Source organism: Ambystoma mexicanum, chromosome 10 (assembly GCF_040938575.1).
Source record: "Ambystoma mexicanum isolate Mex_15411 chromosome 10, UKY_AmexF1_1, whole genome shotgun sequence".
NCBI classification, from domain to species: domain Eukaryota; kingdom Metazoa; phylum Chordata; class Amphibia; order Caudata; family Ambystomatidae; genus Ambystoma; species Ambystoma mexicanum.
In genome coordinates this window covers 1,127,466,909-1,127,479,823 of record NC_090932.1, presented here as the reverse complement: position 1 = coordinate 1,127,479,823, position 12,915 = coordinate 1,127,466,909, and the positions used below count along the sequence as shown (strand labels likewise).

At 46.8% G+C, this 12,915-nt stretch overlaps 1 non-coding gene across 1 annotated transcript; it reads left to right on the top strand.

The window, feature by feature from the left end:
* Positions 1–10,685: 10,685 nt before the first annotated feature.
* LOC138496212 (U1 spliceosomal RNA) lies at positions 10,686–10,849 on the top strand. Its single transcript, XR_011277751.1, has one exon. It is a non-coding gene; the product is annotated as a U1 spliceosomal RNA (small nuclear RNA).
* Positions 10,850–12,915: the final 2,066 nt, after the last annotated feature.

Here is a 12,915-nt window from a genome sequence, read left to right as displayed (position 1 = left end):
TTAGAGATGCAAGTATGTGTATGTTCTGCTGCCCCACAGATGCGACCATATTGAATCAAATACATGTAATGTTATGTTAAATCGCTTTTCCGATCAGCTGTGCATTATCAATACAACTACCTGCAGGTAGGGTAGGAGCACTTAGAAAGGGGACGAAGACACACAGGACTGCAGGAGTAGAACAAAGACAATGGCGCTGGCAACTGATAGGGGTGAGGAAACAAGGGGTGAAGGAATGGAGGGGTGGGGGATAATGTGGAAGGTACGAGAGAGGTGCAATGTGCCTGGCATAAATACAAAAAAGGTAGAAGGCATCCCTCTCCAGGAAGAACATAGCATGATAACCTGTTCAGTGGTTTTTCCCACTTTGAGAGTCCGCAGCCATCGCTATTTTTCTCACTGTACTTTTCACAAAGGAGGAATATCCATGTGCCTGGCAGAATCAAAAGATTCTCCTTGGCTAAAGGAGGAGTGAGGCAGTGATGTCCTATGAGGGGGAAATGAGTGCCTGATGGACCGAAGAAGTGCTTGGGAGTTTCCTGTTAGCGCTTAGCAGAAGGAGCAGGAGTGATCAGTACCTTGCAGGACCCGCAGAGTATCATGGTAGGGCAGCAATCATGGGGGTAAGGAGCAGATGCGTTATCCCTCAGTTACGCTGCGGTATATGGCAAAGGGGAGCTGGAGCTGTCAAAATATGACCCACAAGCATCCTTTAGGCATATATTTCATGGGAAAAATGATCAATTAACTGATTAGTATAAGTCGTAGTTAAAGATAGTTGGTTAAGTTAGTATGAAAATTCCACTCATTAAGTTGGTTCATAGCAATGGCCTCATGATGTCAGGTACTCCTGGTCTTATCTGCCATGTTATGTTGTGCTTTAAATAGGTTGTAGCTAGCCGAGGCACAGACCCGTGGTGCTCCGAAGCCGGGGCTCTGCCACCCCACCCCTAACTAGCACTCTGGAGGTGCCAATCCCCTCAGGCAGCCCTTTCATTTCACAGAGCCATTTGGTTAAAGGGCTGCCTCTGAAGGTGGTATTTTTTATAAGAAAAACAGAGACGTGAGCACCATAATAACAGTGACCCCCACCCCGAAATCTCTGTTTGTTTCTATATCAGAGGCTTCAATCACGCAGACAGTCCTTTAACCATGAGACTCAGGGGCGATGACTTTTGGTTTTCCCGACGGGGTCGGGGAGGCAGCATCAAAAAAAAGAAAAGTCCCTTTGCAATGTATAGGGACTTCCATGAAATTGGCCTTTCCTGGTGTGGTTTCGACCCCAGAGCACCTGGGTACTCGGCACCCCTGACGCGACTATGTGGAGTTAAAGGGTTGCCTGAACAGCAAAAGGAGGGGCGCAGAACTGTTATAATTGCTTTTGGTGCATGCCCCTCTCTTTACTTTCTTAATCAAAGGCTCTGACTCCAGCAGGCAGCCTGCCAAAAGGGGTCGGAGCCTGTGAGTAAGAAACAAAAGGAGAGGGGCACGCCAAAAAGCAAGCAATTTCGCCGCACACGCTTGCATTGAGACCATACCTCTTTATTATTATATTTGTACACCTTCAGCAAAAATAAACAAGTACACAAATCATGAGCAACTTCAAGTTGCAAGTTACATTTGAAGATCCATTTGTACAACAAATCCCCTCCCAACAGAAACTTCCACAATAACCCCCAGAATCCTTATGTTCTAGATCTTTCGGAACCAGTAGGAATCCAGGGGAAAATGTCCCAGAAAAGCCAAGATTCGAGTGAGAAAAAAAGGAATGTTTGAGCCTCCTGCACCCGGTTACAAGCATGCCTCACCACTTGGGTCTCGATCAACCAGAGCCCAGTGTGTTAACTCCGAAGTTGCGATAACCCCCAATCTTACTGCCTTTTCCTCAAGGTTGCCTTCAATCTAATGTCATGGTTTTCAATAGTTGTGGCCTGTGTTCCCTATCTTTCACATATCAGGGATGGAAATTGGAATGTTTTGACTAGGAGCAAAAAACAGCTACTGGGCATCGGACATAACCAGGTAGGCAGGATCTACCTGTGGGGAACCAAGAGCTAGTACAGAGTGCCCAGCAAATCTAGCTTTGTGTCCATTTCATGTTATCCAATATGCTCTAAATGTCCCTTATGTGTGTTCTTTATTATCCTTTATAATACATTCCAAAAATACATAGTTTAAACATTACATAGCTAGGTTTGTATGGCACCACTTTACCCTGGTAGCTGTTTGGTTCAAGCTTGCCACGCTCCCCCTGTGCTATAAGCAGGAGCTAAATAGCTCCCGGCTCCTGGCAATTTCGAATCCTGACATATTCAAGAAAGGGTGCCCATGTGTGAATGTATTTAGGCATGGTGGTGGACAATATGGCTGATATCCTTTCCATTGCTATAATCTCCCGCACCTTATCCACCAATATGAGATGATGGGTCTCCAATGGGTTTTCCAGAATGAAGCCTGGGTTATTCTCGCCACAATGAGTGAGTGGGATACCAGTTCTGCCATTGGCCCCGACATGGGGTAGGTGTCATTGTCGGGTACATCTCCCACTACCAGTACCAGTGGACTCAAAGGTAGTGAACAGACTGTGATATCTCATATTTTTGATAGAATTTCTTTCCTTTCCTAGACTGCAAAATAATGTTAGCCTTAAAACATCTCCTATTGTACAGCAATGTGCTTTCAGCGAATACTGAAAGGTCCTTTTACTTAAAAATATAAATTGCATAGAGGGGACCAGTTTCATTTGCCCTTATCTGTAAAGAGGTCCCCTGCGTGTGATTTTAGTTATTCGCACTTTGAAATACAAAACAAAGGTATACATTTTGGCGTAATCGCCTGTACGCCTGTACGTCTTCGCTTTTTCGCTTTGTAGGGTACACTGAGTAAATGCCACTTGCATTTATGCATGGCAGGCAGTGTTTGAAAAGGGTTCATTTCAAATGTGCTTGCTTTCAGCTGGTGTAAAAAGCAATCAGATTCTATGAAAATGTCATGCATGCGTAAATGCTTATGCATTTAGAGAGGATGGGGATGACGGAAAAGGCAATTCCGGTCCCCCTTCTCCGCCATACAAATGTATGAAAAGATGGGGTGGCGTTGCACGGGGTTAAAACATGCTTAAAACGTATGCATATACATTTTATGCATTCTTTTAATGCTAAATTATAATTAAACTCGAAAAGAAATTGTGTAAAAGGTCACCTTTTATACAGCTAGTTTGCCAAAAAAAAGTGCAGCTTGCTGCAATGCATGATGTTAAGAACATTTGATATCCACATAAAAGCAAACCCTTTTTTGCATGTCAAGGTGCGGGACATCATGGGTGTAAAGGAATCTGTAAAAGGAATCTTTATTCTTTTAGACACTTTAATTGTCTTCGAAACAGAAACAGATCTCTGGTTAATTGGACTCATATGGGGTCTTTCAGTTAGAAATGCTGTGTTGCAGAGCCCCTTGTCTAAAGGCAAGTCATTGAGCAGAACCACTCTGCTCATCATCTGCATTTCGGAATGGACCAAAATATCAGGGTGGTGGAGGGAGACTGCAACCCAATAAACCCAGTGATGCTGCACCCATGCCTCAGCCCTGTCCTGCACACTCTATGGTGATGGATCAACATGGGGCACAGTTCAAAATAGCCAGAGACCCATTCAAGTCTAAAGGGAGTTTAGACATAGGGTTCTGGTTCTACCTAACTGTATAGGTTTTAAGCATAAGGGTTATTAAACCTCTTTCCTCGGGGTGCTTTCTATGATGTAGTCTCATTACTCAAGACTAAAAAGTCTCCCTCCTAGGCTCAGCCCGAAAATACCTGTTGCTTTTCTTCCAGCTCGGGTGTTAAGCCCCATGTTTGAAAGGTACAAAGACACTGTGTGTCGATTCTCTCCTAAAACGGTGAAAACGACATGCTTTGTTATCTTTGGCACTGTAATTGGGGCAACCAGGTCGCGTTTTGCATGTACATTTTCTATGAACTTCCTAACAGGCCTCACCGACGTGCCGGGTCTTGGAAGTGGGGGTAGGGGGACCCTTACTTGTTATCAGGTCTTGGCTACTAGGAATTACAAGCTGGTGATAATTGCTCATCACACACGGTTAGCGTTCCATTAAGACAAATGTCCTCTGTCATTATCACAGGACGCTGGAGCTGCCTTGCAACGCCATTATACTTGACAACATGCTATCCACCACTTCGCAATGGGGTAAGAACCCACTGGTTACATCACATTTGACCAATCAGTGGCAGCTTTTGACTTGAAACTGAAACATTGTCTCTATACTCCCATAGACAACATCCAAACCTGGGCTTAAACACAGGCAGATTTAGGAGATGATCTTCACGTTTCACACGGACAACACATCAATTGACCTCCTCCTGGCGATTACCGCAGAAGAGGTATGTATTGCCCTCTACTCTCTATCTTACTTTTTTGACTCTTATTAGAGCTCAGTGATACAACTGTTCCTTTACTTTCTTTAAACATCATACAGAATCACCAATACTGCAAGAGTAGATCGATATTAAACGGACTGCAGGCAACAAATGAACTTTGATTTTTGCAACAGTCTAAGATACAGGTGAATTCTCAAGTTATTACTAATCCTATCACTGTATACTCAGTACATACTGTAACTTGAAACACACTGACACAGACCTTTAATTTACCTTGCAGACTGTCTTGGAGTCTGAAGAATGATGTTTTAATATGTCTAATGAAACATTAACTTGCTCCTGATGAAGGGATAGATATTTCTTGAAACGTGTTGAGCTTGTTGTATTATTGTATATATCTTTGGATTAGAATTTTGTTTGTAAAAATATTGTTTATTTGTGATGTGCACTTGAATTAGAACTAGGATTAACTCTAGCAACAGAATTTACTTCATTATAAATCTTCATAACTACTGACTGGTATTTACTAGTACAAGGGTTTGCAGGGGATGGAAGTGTGCGACAATTGTGGACACGTTTTCTCTTTTGCAATTAGCTTAATGACTTTTAGTGTCAAAGTCATCTTTTTCTCCCCTGCACCCTTAAACAGTTTAAATCTTGCTTCACACCTGGTAAATATAATCATTACTTACCAACCAAGGAGAGTGTCTTCCCCTCTCCATTGCATTACTAAGATGTTTTACTCCCACTCTTGGATTCCTAAACGTTACCTATGTTATTCTATTAACCAAAGCTCTCTTATTTCCAGCACTGGTCAATTGACCGTGCGAGGAATTCAACCATTTGCAGGGGGGGGGGGGGTGTGCTCTCGCCGGGGCTTTTTTGAAATGTTGAATTAGATGGAATGATGGTAGACCAACATCTGGAAATGTGTGGGGATAATCTTACACCACAACAAAAGCATAGACCTGTGTACTCTGGGCTGGACAACGCCTGCGGTCACCATATGTCCCTGTTATATTTAGTTGGAATGGAACAGCTGAGGTGTGCACAATGTCATCTCCAGGAAGGAGGAGGACCAACCTTTGTCATTTGTTAGGCCCTGCAGCTGGTGACAGTGATGATCATAACAACGGGGGTACTTCAAACAAGCCCACACAGGGCCTAGCTGCAGAGGATAACAAAGGAGGCAGCAACCTTTCAAATGTAACTGTCAACCTGAATCCAGGACCCACTTCTTAGTATCAATGGCAAATGTCATGTCTGGGTCTGTTGTTTACAGTAAGCCACCCCGCTAGGGGGCCCCATTCATAGGGTATGAGAATGTGGTTGGCAGGACCCAGAGAGTCTGGTCCCACCACAGCTTTAAGGGAGACCTGCTGCTTTAGCAGGCCCTACACAGGGAGGACCATTAACCAGAGAGACTCTTTGAAGACAACAGACAGGAATATGGGTGGGATTTAGTTGGAAAATGGAGTGAACCCAGAGCTCTTTCTGTTGAGAGAAGGGTTCTGCCATGTTTGTTCTGATGCACACCTTGTTCCTGTATTCACCCCTTTCCCTTTCCTGTTGCAAAGCACTCTGGTTATGACCTCACACATACAGGAGATTGTTGCTTGGGACCCCAGGACTGGTTCACAAAGGTAGGCTTGGCTTTAAAAGGGGGCTGAACCCTTCTGAGGACTTCACAAGAAGTAAGAAAGAAGAACTCAACCTTGGAACCTGGCAGAAGGTACAGTGTGCCTTACTTCTTCTACCAGTGAAGGAGGCCAGGATATCCAAAGAGGGAAGGAAGATCCCTACCCAAAACGTCTTCCAGAGAAGAGAGGGAGAAACAGAACTCGGAGGATTGTGAGGGGTCAGAAATGTTAAGCGGACAACTTGGTAAAGCTTTTTCACAACAAGCCATTTTATTAACTCATAGAGGTTTGACAAACGCCTCACTATCTCTAACCTAACGTGGATATCCCTACTTGAAAATAAACTAAAGGAAAACACTCCAATATAAGGAATCTGTCCTTCACACTTAAACATACATCAAACACATGAAGGTAATATATGGCAATTCAAATGAAACAGAAATACCAGTTATGTTTAACATAAATCCAATAACTGTGCATCCTTGTAACCTAGTTTGGATCCCCTCCCTCAGATTCAAAACAGGTTTTTAAATCAAAAGTTTAAATAAGAAAGTTCCTTGTTGTAGCCAGGTTTTGATCATAAATTCCTTCTTACTCCAAAAGTCTTTCACTTGGACTATATCAAAAGGTTCAGTCACACACAAAGTCTTTATCTCTTCGCATATAGCAACAAAGTTCAACACAAATTCTTCTTAAGAAAACAAAATGCATTCACCCTTTTTCTGTATCAACAGCAATATCTTATCACGATGATTCCACAATGATTTAATGAACACTAGTGAACTTGCCACTTCTTCTTCACAACCTTCAAATGTGAGTTTTATGTAAAAATATTGACACATGCACATTTGCAAATACAGAAGGTTAAAGGTCCTCATTGGGATTTTAATGGTGCAGGTAAAAAGGCAGTGAAGTGGCAGTGAAATTCTATTGCTTACCTTTTGCCCACAGCCAAACTCCAACTTTGAAGGTGAAATGGATTGTTTCACCTTTCCCTTACCACCAAAATCCAGTTGATTTACCACAGCAGATTTACTGGCTGAAGTAAATCGGTGTCAGAATGGTCGGTAATATCTTCTTCCTCCACCGAAGACTCTGTCTCTCCCACCTCCCCTTCCACCTCACCTCTGTCTTTCCACCGGAGTGCTGGCTTTTGTCTTCCTTTGGGTCTGGTCTTCTCCATTTTTTTATGTAGATAGGGGCAACCGTGGAAGGACGCCACAGTGTCACCTTAAAGATAACCTGTGGCTATCCTCCGCGGCCGCCTGAATGTGGGGAAAAAGCCGGTGGCACAAAAAACCCCAAGGAAGTCCACACAGAGCGGTTAGGTGAGAACGATATCCAGGAGTTCTTGAAGCAGATCCGGGAAGTATATTCTGTGGCCTGGTCTGGCAGCAGAACGGGATGTAGAGTGGAGCCCCCATACGAACTCTTCGGGAAGGTAAGTAGTAGAAGGAGCCTCAGCGAGCAGCACAGGGAAAATAAGAAGCAGTCCTGGGACAAGCGAAGGTCAGGTATACTGGGAGAAATATCAAGACACAGCGCGAGGGCGAGCAATCCAAATGCAGGCAAGGTCGGTACACGGGAAGTCAATCAGAAGAAAATGGGGGAAAGGAAGAATAAGAAAGGCAAAGTGAGGGAGCAGAAAGAATAAACGGGAGACGGGCGGAAAGGAAGGAACAAGGTGAGGAGGTACGAGTCAAGGCGGGATGGGGCAGCGGAGAAAACAGAGAGAGAGCGGTCGAGAAATCAGACCGTAATTCCGAGCGTCTCACCTTTGATATAATACGAGCGGCTCATTTCCCTCTCATCCTGGGCATTGGTTGGCTTCACAAACACAACCGCACCATAGACTGGTCTAAGAACTTGTTAAGTTTCCATTCCTCCTTTTGTAAAACAAACTGTCTGCCTAAACCTACCGTTGAAGCTGTTCAAACTACATGCAGTATTGATTCTAAGATGGTACATTGCCTACCAGTTGATCTTAAGGAATTCACGGAAGTGGTAACTGAAAAGGTTCCCTTAGAGCTTCCACCACACAGACCGGAAGATTGCTGTATTGATCTCCATCCCGGAGCCTTGGTTCCTTTTTGCCGCATGTATCCCCTATCGATAAAAGAAAAACAGTACCTTCGAGATTACTTAGACAAGAATCTCGCTAACGAACTCATCCGACCTTCCAAATCCCCAGCAGGGGCCTGGCTGTTTTTCATCCCTAAAAAAGGGACTCACGAATTACGGCCATGTATTGACTACAGAGGCTTAAATAAGGTGACCATAAAAGACCGCTACCCCATGCCACTGATTGCAGAGATCATACATGCAGTTCAGGGAGCTACCATTTTCACAAAATTGGACTTACGCAATGCTTATGATCTACTCCGCATTCAGACCGGCGACAAATGGAAGACCGCTTTCAGGACTCCGTTCGGTCTTTATGAATACCAAGTGATGCCTTTTGGTTTGGTCAACGCATCTTCAATTTTTCAACGCATCATGGACTGACTTTTCTCTGATCTACTTGGCCACACTACCATTGTTTGCTCGCTGAGGCTCCTTCTACTACTTACCTTCCTGAGGAGTTTGCACGGGAGCTCCACTCTACATCCCGTTCTGCTGCCGGACCAGGCCACAGAATATACTTCCCGGATCTGCTTCAAGAACTTGTGGATCTCGTTCTCACCTAACCGCTCTGTGTGGACTTCCTTGGGGTTTTTTGTGCCACCGGATTTTTCCCCACATTCAGGCGGCCGCAGAGGATAGCCAAAGGTTACCTTTAAGGTGACACTTTGGCGTTCGTCCAATCGCATTCCCTTGGCTTGAGAGGTTAGCAAGACATAGGGCCTCATTACACGGATGGCGCTAAGGGATTACCGGCAATGTTCCCTGTAAGGTGCGCGCCTGTGCGGCCGCGCACCTTTTGATTGTGAGCCGCGCATAGTGCTTATTTTGCCGCGCACTGCAATCATCATTTTGTGATTTTTTTTTTTTTTTTTTTTTTTCCCAGCCCGCGGCCAGGAAGTCAAGTCGGACTCCTGGGGTGAAATGATTATTTATTTATTTTTATTTTTTTCATCCCGCGGCCGGGAAGTCAAGTCAGACTCCTGGGGGCTGGGCCGCCTGGGGCTGGGTTGGGCAGGGCAGGAGCCAGGAGGCACTCTGCAGTGTCTGCACACAATTCATCATCATAGCAAGTTAACACTAGATGTTGTTACCTTGCTTTGATGATTGCATCATGCATGCATCATAACTTATGATGCATGCAGATGCATGTGTAGCAAGCAGGCAGCATCATTCAAAATGGTGGGCGGGCCACCGGCGGCCGTGGGGGGCCGGTGCCGTGTGGTGCTCGGCCCGCGCTCTGCTCGGGCCGGCCGAGTTCAACGTTTACTTTGATCTGTGGAGGGAGGCGGCAGGCGGCTGAAGCAATTGCACACACTAAAGCAATTGTAACACCTGCCGCCTCCCTCCGAGTCCTGACCCTGGGGGGGCAGCCTGCCTGCAGGGCTGAGCTGGGGCCCAGTGACATTGCACACTAGTTGCTTCAACTTTGGAGGAAGTAACAACAAATTTGTTGTTGCACTTCTTTACAAAGTTGAAACAACTTCCACTTGTGCCTGGGGGAAGAACAAGCCAATGAAAATTCGTGTCCACCCAGACTCAGTGCCGCCAGGTCCATCACGGCGTGACGCACGTGACTGATGCTATTGGGCCTCTGACCCACCCTGGCCCTGGCCCTGGCTGGGCATGATTTATTGGGGTGCACCAGTGGACCTCAGTCACCAGTCACACCACCAGCCAGCCCAGTGCCCAGCCCACACACAGGACAGCCACACTGAGGAGGACCACCAGGCGAGGCGACGACGACCCAGGCCACAGTCAGCAGCCAACAGTCAGCCTGCCACTGTGCTACAAGGTAAGGAGGAGAGGACTCTCGTCTTATAAAAGGGTTTGGCAAAAAACGCTATGGTGTGTTTCCCCATGGACGTCACCCAGCCGCACCCTCCCCCCCCACCCATGTGCGCCCCATGCTATGAGGTGCCCCGGTAGTTCTTGAAGCCACCCTGCCTGTTTTCGCGCCCAGGCCCTCCAACCTGAAGAAGGCCCAGCCAGCAGCTCCTGGGGATTTATGGGGGGGGGGGTCTGGCTACAGCAGCTCCTGGGGATTTATGAGGGAGGGGGGTCTGGCTACCGGCTGCCGCCGGCCCCGTCCAAGCACCGATTGGGCCTTGCCTTCACGGCGTTGCCGTGTCCTGATGGGGGGCACCCCACCCGAGACGCTCTATTTAAGCGGGGTGACCTGTCGGCTCAGGAGGGCCATGGACCCTCCTGGGGCTGACGGGCCAGTGGGCCCACTGCACCAGGCCTGCTCACTATCCGACTGTGCCTGCTGGCTGGCGGCCAGGTCCGAATTTATGCAAATCTCGGGCCGAGCAGGGCCTGATGGGAGAAATGAACTGTGCTACAATGTGCCTCTTCTGCTGGGCTCTGCCTGCCGGAGCTTCTCCCTGCCTGTGGGGCAGGCAGCTCTGCAGACGCTCAGGGCTTCTGGGAGGGCTGGGTCTGGGTCAGTGCCGGCCTTCTCACCCTCGCTTAGCGGGGCTTCCAGAAAAGGCCCCGCCGCCCAACCCCTGCCCTCTTGCTCGCAACTCATACTTACCTGGCAGGGGAGCATCTGTGATCAGAAAGGCAGAGCTCCCCGGGTGAGGCTCATCCATTGCACATCGGATTTGCTGACTCCTGCGATGTCCCCAAATGCAGGGTACTCGACTGCATTATTTCTAGTAGTGGGGGACTGCGTTCGCGATATCCCCTGATTTATTGGTAAAAGAAAGAAAAAGTTTAGTGTGCGAGTCAGCTGGTTTACACACAGAGCCCCTGGTCTTGCAGCAGAGTTTCTTTTGTTGTAGTCAAGAGGGCCAGCCCCGAGCAGCTCAGGGGTCCAGCCCTGATGCATTGGTGAAAGAAAGAAAAAGTCACTGGGACCCTTATTGGCCCATGTGGGCCAGTTTGATGAGTTAATTTACTCTGCTGTGACTAGTAGTTTGACCAGTGTTGCTGAATAAATATTCTTTAAAATGTACAATTTGCACGTCACTTTATCAAAAAGCTCCCCTGGGTACTACTCAAACAGTATCACAAAAGGAATGAAAAGCTATTTGCAAGTGCGAGCCACTTTTTCTTTGGTGCCTGAGACAATTACATGGCCCAGTCTGACCCCGGATGATGCTAGCCTTTGTTGCTGTGTGCAGTTCGGAAGCACCGACCCCACAGTGTCTTTGTTGAGGGCATAGGGGCATTGGTATCCCGAAAGGGACCAGGGCAGGGAGTGGACAGGTGGTGATGTTGTGTAAGTTGGCTGTAGAGGCGTTGTCTGGAGTGTTGTAATGTAACAGACACATGAACCCTCAATATGTTGAATTGGGCATATGTGTAGAAGAGATAGAGCCATCCCGTGCTTGCCACACGATTGTTCTCCACCCGACCTGGTGTGTGGAAGGTCAGTACTCCATGGTGCGACAAGTAAAAACCTTGTAGAATTAAATCCAGTTGCAAATAAATACACAGTGGGCCTCAAATGGGCAGAGTATTGTAGAATGAACACCTCTTTTCTCCACTGCTACACATATGGAGATCACATGATCTACAAGTTACGTTACAACAGACCTTATGTTTAAACACTGGCAGTCACATGACATTCACAAATGGCATTGGTGAGGTGAGTGGTGACAATCATCTGAGATTACATGATTACATGATTCAGTGCTTTTTATTTAACTGTCAGAGTGCAATGTCCATTCATATCCCGCCTTCTATTAAGCCGTCTTTGTCATTAATCATGTTCATGTACTGTTTATTTCATTAAACCAAGAGAAAGCATTTCCTTTATATTCCATACATTTAGTGAATGGAGAAGCTAATGCTGTGCCAATATTAATTTGTGAGGCAGAATCTGTGTTCCACTACAAGAACCCCTCTGTTCTTGTACCAACCCATCATAAAACGAAAGATCTTGGTTTAGAGATGTAAAAGGACACAATTTCAGAAGAGCTAAAGTCTTGGGAGGAGAATAGAGCACCCAAATGTCCCTTGAAGTAGAGCTTGTTGTGCTGCAAATTCGCATTCCTCGCTTGCACACTGTGGAATCTGATCACTAAGCTTTGCTCACTGGTATGGCGCTGCGCCGCCGCTGCGCCGACGACCACCCCCGGTCTGGCAGCGCATCACTCAGTTGCGCACATGACTGAAAAACAGCCCGCACACAACTATTCTTTGGCGCACACAGCCCAAAAAAATTAGAGGGAACATTGATTACCGGCACCGGTAAGGGCACCGGTGCCGGTAATCCCTTAGCGCCATACTACGAGGTCCCTCAGCGGGTCCCGTCCTTAACATGTGGCCAGACCACACGTTAAGGAAGGGACCCGCTGAGGGACTTCAAGGCAATAGCGGTACCGTTATTTGCTCCTTCCCCATTCCAATTGAGCCCTATAGGGGCTCAAATGGGAATGGGGAAGGGCCTTGGTGAATGGGGAATTACTGCCCCGCCAACCTTGGAATGGGGCGGTAATTCCCCCATTCACCAAGGCGGAATCGGTAAAATACCAGCAGCAACCATGGCGCTAATAGCACCATGGTTACCGCCGTCCGTGTAATGAATGTACTCGCACATATTCCAACAGTTCGCTCCTAGTCTACTCTAACGACCTATGGGTGGACGGGTAAAAGGAGGAATGCATGATGGCACCTGGACTTGGACCGCATCACCTCTTGGCACTTTCTGGCTTGAAGGCATGTGCACAGTGCAGATACTTGCTTCAGGTAGGTGTGCTCCTTGCTCTGTGAAGTGTCTCTTTTTGAGCCACTGTTTGCAGGTGTTAA